Source organism: Venturia canescens, chromosome 2, assembly GCF_019457755.1.
Source record: "Venturia canescens isolate UGA chromosome 2, ASM1945775v1, whole genome shotgun sequence".
Classification (NCBI taxonomy): Eukaryota; Metazoa; Arthropoda; class Insecta; order Hymenoptera; family Ichneumonidae; genus Venturia; species Venturia canescens.
This window is the reverse complement of record NC_057422.1, coordinates 29,548,971-29,561,970: the sequence shown is the minus strand read 5'-3', so window position 1 is coordinate 29,561,970 and position 13,000 is coordinate 29,548,971. Positions and strand designations below refer to the sequence as shown.

Sequence of the window (13,000 nt, the reverse complement as noted above, 5' to 3'; positions counted from 1 at the left end):
TCGTCGACCGTCGTTAATCTCGGTTTGAAGCCGGAGCAATCCTCTTTCTTATCAAGAGACTCGGCAGAGTCTCGGGACAAGTACATTGACAGCCCTGTCGTCTGCTGGCCCGAGGCTCTCGCCGAGACTATATTATCTCTGAATTAAACGATTCGCGGTGGTGGGGGTAAAATCGACATGTCATTTTCTTGAATTGCAAAGCTCAGGAGTTATGTCGCAATTTGAAAATTGAACTTTCAGCTAATTAAGAAATTCTCTTTCGATTGCGCCCAAAATCAGCACGATCGGTGGCGTAATTGCTGAGAAAAAACTTTGCACGGGCTCAAGATTATGCAAAAAGTACCAACACATTTACGCAGCTGACGTATCCGTATATGGGTTCAGACCGATACATACAAGGGCTTCTTGATGCCCATCATAACCAATCACCGGTGAGAATCTATCCGTCTCGACTAATCGCCGATGAGAAAGTTTCTGATAGTCCTCAATGTTTTCTTGTATACCGTCTGTTATCGTCTGTTATGTTATTATAAAGTGATTGCGATCGTAGCCCCGTGGATCAACGGTGCAAGATTTGCAAATTTCGTTTAAATAAATAAAACATTATTGGAAATAGCAGTGGATATAATCAATTTTATTTTTTTCATAAAAGAAGTTTCAATAAGTTTCGAGCCCAATTCACGACAATAATATCTATAATAAATAAAACCTCAAAAGTGGATTAATTGATCTCATACAGTGTACTGAGAGTGAGTAAAATGTTGAGAAGTGAAAACGTGAATAATGTGTGTCGTGAAAATTAAGAATTATCTGTTCTACTTCGATATCGTAATATATACATAGATAGCACATTTGCGAGATTTCGCGTCATGTTGACGTTTGAGGTTATGACCGCCGGAGTGCTGTTGCGTGCAGAGTGTAGAAAAATAAAAGTGGTTATTGAAAAGTGGAAGGAATCGATATTATTAATGACGTGACTAATTAGTGTTTAATAATAATAATAATAACAATGAGAAAAAAAACGTTCGTTCATTATAACCTCTAAAACGTTCTTTCCAAACAGAAATTCTATGTTGTGTAATTACATTAAAGAAAGAGGTGGATGGTTGTGTGTAAACGAATTCAAATAAATTTCAAAAAACTTTGGTCAAGTAATTCAATGTATTGTTGTCATAATTTCTTTCATTTAGTTTGGCTGTGTTCACCGGTCCCTTTTTTCCACCTCCTTAGCTTACAGTGTACTGTCATACTAATTTCTATTTGTTCTCCAGACAATACGAGAGATATTCGTATTTCTATTTTTTTATATTAATTTCAACAAGATAATTTGAAATATTTATAACAAAAAGCCTTCATGATTGCTTGTTCATACACCCAAGTTTTGAAAAATCTTTGGGCCATGTAAATGCATAGATATATTCACTTGAGTTGTTACATGATAAATTTGGAAATTTATTTCAATAAGTCATTGGGTGCTTAATTTTCATGATATCAAAATTTGTATCTTCGAAATGCAATGAACACCTCTAAAGTTCGACAAAGTGATGAAGTGACATGTATATTGAATATTTCCAGACCATGTTTGCGATTGGCATTGTGGGTTGAAAAATTCATGTCTGCAAGTTTACACCTGATCATTTTTGGATGTGATCAAATATTTTGTCTGCGGATAACCATGGAGACATACAAAATTACAGCATTTTGCTTGCTTCAACATGCATCGTATCTGTCACATTTTTTTTGAATGTGTCATAATAAGTTTCAAAAATGTGGTTCATGTAATTTTGAAGTGTTTTTCCCTATAGCACCAAAGTCTGTATAACTGGTACGTAGCAAGTACCTATGAACTTTGATATTTCTGTGAAATAGCAGGTATGCCAATCTTTTAACTTTTTGGTTCCGACTGGAATATATTAACGAAGATATTCATTACTAAAGTCTTCACCTACTTATTTCTGAATAGATCTGAAATTACTGCCTTCAGAAACTAATGCACAGATACATGAAAGAATTTTGATTTCTGTTCTCTTTCAATTGCGCTGTCTTTTTTCTTTTTAACTATGGCTCTGCTCTTTCCGATCCTTGTTTTGACTCCATCGGTTTGCAGTGGATCGATGCATATTATTAATTGGTTGCCTAATATGTGTCCTATGATTTTCTACTATTTCTTCATGCTGATTGTGGTAACGTGATTCAAGAGGTTTCCAATTATGATCATCAATCGCACATTTTGTACAACAGATTCTCAAAACAGTTTCTGGTCTTGATATAAGTGTAGTTATTCTTTTTCCACCTGGTCTGTCGAGTAATAAATTTGGAAACTTGTTCCAAAAAGTCTTTGCATGCTTTTTTTGCTGATAATATGAAAAGTTGAATCTTCGGAATGCGGTAGGCAAACACAAATATTGACAACAATACTTATGAAATGACGTGTATGTTGAGTATTCCTACTCTGCAAACTGCAAATGTGGAATTATTGGTGAAAACATTCATTACGATAAGTGGACAGTTGCTCAGTTTTCAATGCGATTAAGTATAATACCTGCCAACATCATGGAAACCTACAGAATTTCTGAATGTTATGTGCGCTATGTCATTTTAATGTAACATCAAGACTTCTAACAACTTTCCACTCTAATACTATAGATTTGGATCATTGAAATACAGCAAAAATCTGCAAACTATAAAGTTTATATACTGTGCCATTCATTTTATTTTTTGACTCGCACCGTAACATAAATATGAAGTGAAAAATTCATTAGAAAAGTCTTCAGTTGCTCATTTATGGATGGATTTGAAATTGCTGTCTTCCAAACTCATTGCGCAGATACATTGAATTGCAGCTGATACCTGCGAATTTGGAAATTTCTGTGGATAAGTATATGTGCTAAGTATCACCCCCTATCTTTATGGTAATATGTAATGGAACTTTGTTCAGCGAGTTTTAACGTATTTCTTTTCAAATAGTATTAAAGTTTGTATTACTACGGTATGGAGCGAATACCTTCAAACTTTGATATTTTTGTGTCGCAGCACGTGCGCCAATTATTTAAATTTTTTACTCCAATCATAACATGTAATTTCAAAAATTCATCACAAAAGTATTCAGCTTTACTAATTATCTTAATTTTCCTTTTTCTAAATTCTATGCTAAATTTCTGAATTTCCTAATTTATTTCTAAATTATCCTGAAATGAAATTGTTTTCCTCCACAAGCAATGCAGGTACCTTAAACGTCTTTGAATTCCGTTGCTCTGTTGAATTAAGTAGGCTCAGTTTTTTTTACTTCTTTGAATTCTGACATAATAAATGTTTCCGGGTGCCTTTTTTCTGCACCTATCAAACTGTAGATAATTGGATCTCCGCGGCCACTTGCAAACTTTGGAAATATATTTCATAGGGGGCATATTTTGGATGACACGAAAATGTCTAGATTCAGAATGCAAAAACGACATTTAAAAATGGCCAATTCTGTTGTATTCGTTGTGTCTTGAATTTGATCTATCTTTTCTCTTTTCCTTTCTTTTCACTAACATTATAAGCCGGAAATCATATCTCAGCCCGCAACACGCATTGCTACATGCTCTTGAGTTTTCAATGGACAAAACATATTAGAAGACAAGGAGAAAAATCACCAAAGTCCAAGAACAAACCTCTATCGAAATATTTCCAGTACAATTTTGACGAAATTTAGGTCTTTTTTTGTGGAAACCAACGTTATAAGCCGAAAATCATGTCACGACCTACAACCTGCTTTTCACCGTGCTCTTTGGTTCCTAATTGACAAAACATATTAGAGTACAAGGAAAAAAATCGCCAAAGTCCAAGGAGAGACCTGTGACGAAATATTTTCAGTAAAATTTGGATGAAAAATAGGTCTTTTTTCGTAGAAACCAACGTTATAAGCCGAAAATCACATCTCGGCCTCCAACCCGCTTTCCATTGTGCTCTTTGGTTCCTAATTGACAAAACATATTAAGGTACAAGGAAAAAAATCGCCAAAGTCCGAGGACAGACCTGTGACGAAATATGTCCAGTACAATTTTGACGAAAAATAGGTCTTTTTTCGTGAAAACCAACGTTATAAGACGAAAATCATAAATAATTCATAGAAATTTAAACTAAAATCCTATAGTCAACAGAACATAAATAAGGAACTTTTGAGAAAAAAGACGTGATATCAAACCATAAACTTCCCCTAGGAAAAAAAAGGTTGGGACAAGTACATTGATGGTCCCTCGTTTGCTGATAATTCCATCCATGAAAAAAACTTTAAAAAAATTTTCTTTTTAAATTGTCAAAAAAATTATTTTATAAAAAAAAATACAGAACTATTTGAAAAAAATTTCACAAATCTTGAAAAAACATTATCTGTAAAAAAAACTAATCTGTATATATTTTTTAAAGTGTCAAAAGAATCAAATAACAAGTAAAAAATAAAAAACCGAAAAATCGCGCTTGAAATCATTTTGGAAACCGATGCCTCATTCTTCTTATTTGATTCGAACAGCTAAATCAATTGAAAAAAATTCCATCTAATTTACGTGCAGCATTAAAATTTATTATATCAATTCGAGGCCAAGTATTTTCTAATGAATTGAAAGAAGTTACCACTTGAGTTACGTGCAGCACTAAAATTTATGATATCAATCGAAGGACAAGTAATTTATGAGTAACTCCAAATTTCAACATTATGGAATTGTTCTAAGAAGCTTTTAAATGCAAAAAAATCACATGCAAGCTAGTCATTTCTTACTCTATGGTGGCAAAGACTTATAAGAAAATCGATTCTTTTCAGACTTTCAGGAGCTTCTGATATTATTCACAATATTCGACGTCGATTGGATCGATACAAATTATGTTTAAATATGAGTTAAAATTACTTGTCCGGCCCATCACTTTCCATTAAAATTGTTTATTCAAATAAAAATCAGGGCTTCTCTAGAACTGATCGAGCACAAATATTCATGCAGAGCGAATTTAGAGAGTTATCTTCAAGTAATATTCCTTTAATTGCACTAATTGAATAAAAATGGAAACGAATTGTCCTGTACTATACAAGGGATGTTATTGTGCATCGATAAATAAAAAACATTTTGCACATTAAATATGTTCAAGCTTCCAAAAATAACTCCCCAGTTGGTATTGGAATGACGGCAATTTTTACTTCTCACTTTTTCCAGCGAACGAATTTCATTCGGTATAACTAACCTATACTATTATTAAGAACATTAAACTAATAATAAATCGCATGTCAATAAATTTTTTAACCGGATTCTGCCGTACAATTTTGTTTTTTTATGATTGATTTTTATTTGAATGAATAGTCCTTTTTCGCAATAGTCCCAACCTTTTTTTTCCTAGGGGAATAATATTTACCTCTCGGTACCTTCACGTATACCACTCACAATCCGAGGCATACACACACACATCCATACATACATTCACACCACAGTTCGGCCAATCTTGACAATAAGTCCGTCTCGGACTTCGATTTACTCTACTAGATCACGCTCGATTATATATATGTATATATACAGGTTTGCCTATTACTATGATTTGTTTGTTCTTCCTTACATTAACGTTTTACTTTTTAAGAACCTTCGTGAGGCCGCCTTGGTTTCATGTTCGCCGCTTCCCAGACTCCACTATAAGGCCTCTGCGTGGCTTGGAAATTTTCTACGTCACTAACGACGTATCGGTCATTTCTCAGTGATTTTATAACTTGATAAGGTCCTTTGAATTCGGGGATGACTTTTTTCGAAACTCCGGGCGTACTCTCGAAATTCTTAATAACAACATAGTCACCCTCCTTATAAATATGTGGGTCTTTTCGTTTATGATCGTAGTATTTCTTGCTTGATTCCTGGGCTTTGTTTATATTTTCCTCCGCTTTGGTGCGGCTTAGTTCGAAATTTTTTGGTTTGGCCTCAATATTTTCCTCGAGATAATTTTGGATTTCATCTGATACTTTTCCGCGTTGATTGATGCCAAATAGGAGCTTGCTCGGTGTTTCGCCAGTGGCCTTGTTAATCGAGTTGTTAATCGCGTACTCTACATCATCTATTACTTTATACCAATAGCGCCCTGACGAGTTGTCAATAAGTTTACCAAGCATCGGCCCGATTACTCTATTCACGCGCTCGGCTTGCCCGTTCGCTTTCGGGGAGCCCGTCGCGATTTTTATGTGCTGTATGCCGCATTCTTCAATAAATTCGGCAAATTCGTTAGAGGTGAAGCTCATTCCTCTATCGGATACAATGACCTTGGGGCGGCTATAATTAGCAAAGTGCTGTCGCAAACAATTTACAACTTCCCGAGTGGCTGTCGTTTTCGTGGCATACAACTTTAAGAACTTCGAAAAAGAATCTATCACGACGAGAATGTACTTCTTGAGAAGTTGTTTATAGTCCACCGGGCCATAATGATCGATATGAAAGGTTGCGAACGGGACATTCCCTTTTGGAATAGAATGCAAATAGCCCTCGCGTTTTCCGGTTACAGAGTTGAACGCTTTAGGCAGTCCTGTATATAGCACTTTACGCGCTCTCTCATGTTTGGGAACCAGTACGTTGCTTGAATAGCCTCGCACGTTTTTTCGGCGGCCATATGGCCCATTTCGTCGTGATATTTTCTCATAACATGAACAATCATGCCCTCGGGAACGTAGAATAGCAAATCATTGTTACGCTTGCGATAGACTAGCCCATTCCGCATTTCGTAATTCTTATCCTCGCGGTTTTCCAGTTTTGTTTTCAATTCTTTGATCGTCGGGTCACGATTTTGGCTCAACGATAAATTTACTTCGAACGGATTGTCTTCCACCGTAAATATAGAGGATTTACGACTCAGAGCGTTTACATGCTGCATTCGAGCGCCAGACCGATGTTCGATTTCATAATCATAGCTCTATAGTTCTAGAGCCCATCTCGCAATGCGTGGGTTTATGTCTTTTTTGTCGAGGGTCATCTTCAAAGAATTGCAATCAGTGACAATTTTAAACTTAATTCCCTGAAGATAGATCCTGAATCGTCTCAAAGCATAAATGATGGACAGCGTTTCCAATTCGAAACTATGATACCGGCTCTCACAATCAGTCGTACGCTTCGAAAAGTGAAAAATCGGGTGGTACTTCAGATCTGCCTTGCGTTGAACCAAAATCGCTCCGAATCCGTGCGAGCTAGCATCGCAATGCAATTCGGTTAAATCATGCGGACAATATATGCTCAAAATCGGTGCTTTCACGAGGCTGGACTTTAATTTTTCGAAAGACCCTACTTCTTCATCGCCGAACTGGAAGCGCGCGTTCTTTTTTAACAACGCATAAAGAGGCTTTGCGATTACCGAAAATCCCTCTATAAATTTTCGAAAATACAAGCTCATTCCCAAAAATCGCTGCACACCGCGAGTGTCGCGAGGCAAGGGGTAATTCAGTACCGCTGCCACGCCCTCATTATTTGGGCTTACTCCATTTTCGGAAATTTTATATCCGAGATATTCGATTTCGGTAAAGGCAAACTTACACTTATCTAACCGGAGTTCGAGTTTATTTGCCACGAGGAGCTTAAATACGGTTCTCATGACCTCCCTGTGGTGGTCGAGTGTCTTTGTTGCAATCAGGAAGTCGTCCATGTATGCGACGACGTCCCCGTCAGCAATCGGTCTCGCAAGGATCTCGTTGATCCATTTTTGAAATCGCGTTGGCGCGGTTTTTAGCCCAAAGGGCATGCGTAAGTATTCAAATTGGCCACAGGGGGTGATAAAAGCGGTGTATTTAATAGACTCCTCGGCCACTGAGATGTGATGAAAACCATCCTTAAGATCGAGTAGGCTATAATATATTTTCCCGGCCAGAACGTCAAGCTGGTCTTCGATTAAGGGCAATGGGTAATTATCGCGGAGCGTGAGCTTATTCAGTGATCTATAGTCCACACACATTCTAGTTTCGCCATTTTTTTTCCTGATTATATTGAATATCCAAATCGACTGCTCCGAATACAATCAAACTGCTCTTGTTTATACCGCAAAATCGATCACGGGATTCGTCCGGAGGATCGATGGCATCGCCCGGGACGTATTTTAATTTGATGAGGCTTACCGCACTCCCCGTGTCCATCAACGTTCCTACCGACCATTCTTTTTGAATGTCGTACGAAGAAGTTTTATACGTAACCGAACGAAAAAACTCGTCCTCGATGTTTAGAATCTCTTCTACATTGTTGATTTGTCTTGTGCTGCGTTGCGGGCAGTCCTTCGCTCGGTGACCTGCTGCTTGACAAACGAAGCAAGAGTCCCTTTTGTTTCTGGGCAACGGACAGTTTGGCAGTAGGTGATCCTCCGCGTTGCAGTTATAACATTTTCTCATATTCCCGCTCTCTGCTGATAGTTTTGATGATCCTCCCTCGGTTTTTCCTTTGGTCTCGGCCCCCTTCGATCGATTTTTTGTATCCGAGCGCAGCGAAATCTTTTCGTAAGCCTCGAGAAGAGATTCTTGCGAGTCAAAGTTTTGCAGGCGAGCCTGACTCTGTAAATGGACGTCGGGAATTCCTTCGATGAGATAATCGATGACCTCGTCGTCGGCTATTGGGACCCGGTTCGCCAATATAACCTTTTCGTGGTAGTATTCGCTGAACGATTCGGGTGCGCGCCATTGTCTCCCCTCGAACTGCTTACGGAGCGTCACCTTATTTACTCGGTGATCAAACGAATTCCGTAATTCGTTGACAATTTCGTCAAATGCAAGCTGAATGTTTTCAGGTTTGGAATGAAACCATCTCAGGGCCTTATCTTTTAATTTGGAAACCATGAGAATCCGCGCGGTGGCGTCATCTAGGTCGTATGTGTTTTTGATGAATTGTAATTGTTTCGACCACTGTGAAAAGGTATCATTGGCGCCCTTAAAATCACTTAAAAGATCCCCCAGCGTCTTTATAGTAATACCAGGTCGCTCGACGTTTATTCGGGCATTCCCGCGTTCTCCTGCTCGCAGTTGATCGTTTTCGTTACGAGCCAGCTCCAGCTCTCGCTGTAGTACGGCTCGTTCTCGACGCAGTAATTCCAGCTTTCGTTGTACTAGATCTTCCCCGTTATTCGCATTATTGACTTGACGTCCATCATCGTTGTTTCGAGCCGTTTCATTTCCCTGGTCCGAGCCTCCGTTGTTCGGTATTCGCAACCACGCGCCGCTCGGGTCAGCATTTTGTATCCTCAATATTAATTCAGGTTTCGTGCCACTCGTCGGTTGTCCGAGATCTCGAAGGATCTCCCTCAATTCGGCAACTTGAAAAGCACTCGGTTCTCGACTCATCTTTGGTTTATACACGCGCTGTATAGATTGTTATGCTCGATAAAATCCGTCTCGAAGTCACTCACTGTCTATCGAGACCTGTGTTGTACACTCTCTCAACTGTCCCGCGAGTAAACAACACACACACCGTTTCGACCGTACACAGAGTCATAAACGATTTCGCTTGACCACACTTTGGTCAACCGCGAATTTTCGACACTCGAAATGATTCGCGAACTCACTTGTTCGCCGTGGAATATTTTCGGCTTTCTGAGTAGTGCGTCCAAAGCACCACCTCAACTTCAAACGAGGATTACGCGACTTCTATGTGTTTTTCGGAGTGCGTCTAAAGCGCCACCCCGAATCCGTTTGAGGATCACGCGACTACCTCTTACCAAATACCACTTGGTTTTTATTTATTCCGATTTTCGCAATCCGTCCGATTTAATCGAACTTCTAAAGTGTCAATCGCGTATTTCTTAAATCGTAAGATCGATTTTCCGTCGCGAGTTTATTTGTTGGCGAAACGTAAAACGCTCGTCGATATCTCGGGTTGACGCGAGATTCGCGATCCGAAAACTATGCGAAATAATAATACCGTTGATCTCTTATTTTCCGCAGTATTTTTCGGAATTCGTGAGCCACGCCTATTCAATGGTTTTACCCCGGACTGGATGCCACGTTTACTTTCCCGACTCGCGAATTTTCGACTTGATTTTAGTTACATGATTTATAGAAATACCGTGAGTTTATGAGTTCGATCCCACTTCTGATATTGTTAGGAAAAAATAAAAAATTGCAAAAGACGGCCAAACGTTTGAATAGAGTTTATTTCGAGATATGTGGGTTTCGTTAAATTTCGCATCTGTACAGTTTCCGTGCTCGGGTCGAACTAACGAGAGCGTTCCTCGTCGACCGTCGTTAATCTCGGTTCGAAAACGGAGCAATCCTCTTTCTTATAATATTTACCTCTCGGTACCTTCACGTATACCACTCACAATCCGAGGCGTACACACACACACACACACACATCCATACATACATTCACACCACAGAAGGGTATAAAGGAAAGATTCAGGTATTTGAGCGTCCAGTAGTAAACGCGATGTTCAGTAGTGTTTGAAATCGATAGTGATGCGGAACGAGCGACGATGATTCGGAGGAAGCAGCGAGCAAGCAGAGTTTAGTAATGCGAACAGAAGCCTGAGCAATGGTTGTCAAATGCGTTGGTGCAGAATGATTTGCGACTGAGTCTTCTGTTTTAATCAATTTTTCAATGAGGTGTCAAACCTCATTTATTCAAATTATTATTGTGATCAAACTGATCTTTTACAAAAAGGCGTTCACATCAAATTAAAGGTGGGAAAGTTGACGTGACACGCCACTTCGAGCCTTCAAGAGATATGGCTGGGATGGGACACGGTGATGCGCCTTCTATGCTGTAGTTCGCCTCGACCGGTGGAATGAGTGCCTCTGGATCAGGAAGATGAAGTGCGATTGATGGAGCTTGCACTGTAGCGAGAGTGGGTCTCCATTCGCTGTCGAAGTTGACTTCTACTTGAACGCCTCGATGAATTCGACTGGAGGGTCAAGTTTGAGTTTCGATGGTAGTGAACCCTCGTATTAAATCCGGGAGCTAAGAGATGCACAGAGGCACTCCTCTGAACGTAGGTGAAATCCAGCGACCCATTCGAATGTCGGAAGGCTTCAGCGTAGTTTTGGGCGGATGAGTCAGCCGATTATGCAACCTGGAGTTCGAGATCAGCTTCCGGCGCGGAGGCTCGTAAGTGACAGAGATCAATTACGTCGTATTAGTGTAACTTGCTTGGAAAATGGCTAACGGAACGGTACTCCAGAATTTTATCTTAAGCAATAAAATGCTGGAAACCGAAAAGACAGACAAAGCTAAATTTTTACTTTAATGTGATAAAATCGTTGCTGAAAGTACCCAAGAATCAAGAACCAAGACAAAGAGATACTCACAAGGAAAGGTTCTCTGCTGACATCCTTCGATTTTGATGAAATTTAAATATGTTATTCTACATCAAAATCTAAAAGACGCGTATTTTTTTTATCGGCGGAAAAACGTTTCTAGGGGTTGAAATCACCTTTTAAAGTTGAGACCTTCGAGGGGTACTTTTCAGGTTTCACCTATTTTCACCTGAGATAATACATCTAATGGATAATTATCTTAATGATAAACGATGAAAAATGCAACTTGTTTATATCGGGGGGTTGCAAAGGAAAAGAGTTATAGGAGTTGAAATTCACAAAATCGTTATAACAAAAAAATATTGCACCGATCTCGATGAACTTAATTGCATTTTAAAGAGGGCCAAAAAATTGTAGATACGTGTTTTTGCGTTTTTATCGCAAATCAAGTTAAGGGGGTGAACTACCCCTATATATATTTACATCAAATCTCAATAAAACGGCAGTAATTTTTTTTATTTCTTCTCCTTGTGATACGTTTTTCTTTCATATTTTCAATATTTACATCTTGAATGATGGGTAGATTTTCTCGAAATTACATTTTCATAACTGGTGAAAGTTATAGAACATAAAGTATGCGTCCAATCCTTATGGTTTGTTTTTCATTTGAAGGCAATCTGACTCTTCTAGTTATACTTGAAAGATTCTATTCAAAATTTATTTAAACAATGGATTTTACCTAATTGAGCAAGAAAAATGCGAGAAAATCCAATTTTTCGGTTGAAAATTCTACCACTTTATCATTTCGTTTTTTGTAACTTTTCATGGTATTCATATGAATCACATCCATAGTTTGACAGAATTAACTTTTTTTCCGCCAAAAATTACTGATGGGATTCTTTTTACGGATAACAATTTTTTTTTATTAGTTAATATTGAATAACCCCCAAGACAAAGTCCCTCACTTAACGGTGTTATCCTGGGAATCACCTCTCCTTAGTCAATGACTCGCTTCCAAAATTCGATTTGAAATACGACACATAAGTGTAGGTTACAGGGATTGTATGTATGCATGTGTGTGTGCGGATGTGATCTCTCATGTGAGTTACTAAAAGCGATGCGAATTTGTTAATATGCAATGGAGCGAGATCTTTGGGGCGATGGATGAAAAAAAAAGGAAACAGTCAAGAAAAATACGACGAGAGAGAAAAACGTGCGAGCATTTTGTTGTCAAGGAATTAAATAATTTTCCTAAACGTGTGTTCCCTTTCATTTTTTCCCTTCTCTAATCCGAATCCCAGGGCTCGTTTCAAGATTACGAGTGTTTTCCCTACAATTGGTGTCAGAAGTGGGATCAGGGGAGTTTTTTTTTTTTTAAAGTGATCGGTGACGAGAACGACGAAAACGGCGACGACAAGTTTCGAAAAACAACGACGAGAACTTTCGAAAGACGTCGACGAAGATTTTTGCAACGACAATAACGAGATTTTAGAAGAACTGAAATGTTGTCCGTGGCTGAAATCAAGAGACTCGGTAGAGTCTCGGGACAAGTACATTGACAGCCCTGTCGTCTGCTGGCCCGAGCTCGCCGAGACTATACTTTCTCTGAATAAAACGATTCGTGGTGGTGGGGGTAAAATTGGCATGTCATTTTGTTCAATCACGAAACTCCTGAGTCATCTGAGGCTTAGAAAATTGAACTGGAGATTAATTAATAAATTCTCTGTCGATTCCACCCACAATCAGCATGATTAGTGGCATAATTGCTGAGAAGAAACTTTG

At 38.7% G+C, this 13,000-nt stretch overlaps 1 protein-coding gene across 5 annotated transcripts in view; it reads right to left on the bottom strand.

The window, feature by feature from the left end:
- The window catches only part of LOC122406617 (solute carrier family 23 member 2), a 1,354,473-nt gene that overhangs the window by 802,863 nt on the left and 538,610 nt on the right, over nucleotides 1-13,000 (bottom strand). The gene's annotated exons all lie outside the window — the stretch shown is intronic.